The following is a 1,277-nucleotide window of genomic DNA, read 5'->3' on the forward strand; positions in this document are numbered from 1 at the left end:
AACGCGCTCCTCGCGCCACAAAGCCGCCTCTAGACGCGTGACCAATGAGCAGCGAGCTAAAACATATCGCAAATGTCAAAAATAATATAACGGGGTTAATATATATCGCGCACATGCGATATGTTTGTCACGAGGCGCAAAAAATAATTAAAAAGGGAATGCAACACGAGGACTTCCGAGGAGGTCACCCATCCTAGTACTACTCTCGCCCAAGCATGCTTAACTTCGGAGTTCTGATGGGATCCGGTGCTTTAGTGCTGGTATGATCGCATCCAACATGTTAGCCCCGCCTTCGTCCCTTATGCTTGCCACTCCCAGGTCCACTGCAAAGATGATTGTCATTCTTACTACCATTACAACCGTTGCCTAATAATGGATAATGCCCTATATACACTACTTACTCCCCCCTCAAACACGGAGACGAGTTTACCATGGTTTGCACCCCTCCCACTATACCGCAGCAACACGTATTTTTTTACCCCTTTCAGAACGCGCTCCTCGCGCCACAAAGCCGCCTCTAGACGCATGACCAATGAGCAGCGAGCTAAAACATATCGCAAATGTCAAAAATAATATAACGGGGTTAATATATATCGCGCACATGCGATATGTTTGTCACGAGCCGCAAAAAATAATTAAAAAGGGAATGCAACACGAGGACTTCCCAGGAGGTCACCCATCCTAGTACTCCTCTCGCCCAAGCACGCTTAACTTCGGAGTTCTGATGGGATCCGGTGCTTTAGTGCTGGTATGATCACATCCGACATGTTAGCCCCGCCTTCGTCCCTTATGCTTGCCACTCCCAGCTCCACTGCAAAGATGATTGTCATTCTTACTACCATTACAACAGTTGCCTAATAATGGATAATGCCCTATATACACTACTTACTCCCCCCCCTCAAACACGGAGACGAGTTTACCACGGTTTCCACCCCTCCCTCTATACCGCAGCAACACGTATTTTTTACCCCTTTCAGAACGCGCTCCTCGCGCCACAAAGCCGCCTCTAGACGCGTGACCAATGAGCTGCGAGCTAAAACATATCGCAAATGTCAAAAATAATATAACGGGGTTAATATATATCGCGCACATGCGATATGTTTGTCACGAGGCGCAAAAAATAATTAAAAAGGGAATGCAACACGAGGACTTCCCAGGAGGTCACCCATCCTAGTGCTACTCTCGCCCAAGCACGCTTAACTACGGAGTTCTGATGGGATCCGGTGCTTTAGTGCTGGTATGATCGCATCCGACATGTTACCCCCGCCTTCGTCCCT

At 48.1% G+C, this 1,277-nt stretch overlaps 3 non-coding genes across 3 annotated transcripts; all 3 read right to left on the reverse strand.

The window, feature by feature from the left end:
• Positions 1-155: 155 nt before the first annotated feature.
• Positions 156-274, reverse strand: LOC123178362 (5S ribosomal RNA). Its single transcript, XR_006489515.1, has one exon. It is a non-coding gene; the product is annotated as a 5S ribosomal RNA (ribosomal RNA).
• Positions 275-643: 369 nt separating this feature from the next.
• On the reverse strand, positions 644-762 carry LOC123178361 (5S ribosomal RNA). The gene has a single exon (XR_006489514.1). It is a non-coding gene; the product is annotated as a 5S ribosomal RNA (ribosomal RNA).
• A 370-nt stretch (positions 763-1,132) lies between these two features.
• On the reverse strand, positions 1,133-1,251 carry LOC123178363 (5S ribosomal RNA). Its single transcript, XR_006489517.1, has one exon. It is a non-coding gene; the product is annotated as a 5S ribosomal RNA (ribosomal RNA).
• Positions 1,252-1,277: the final 26 nt, after the last annotated feature.

The sequence above is a fragment of the Triticum aestivum genome, unplaced genomic scaffold (assembly GCF_018294505.1).
Source record: "Triticum aestivum cultivar Chinese Spring unplaced genomic scaffold, IWGSC CS RefSeq v2.1 scaffold85339, whole genome shotgun sequence".
Classification (NCBI taxonomy): domain Eukaryota; kingdom Viridiplantae; phylum Streptophyta; class Magnoliopsida; order Poales; family Poaceae; genus Triticum; species Triticum aestivum.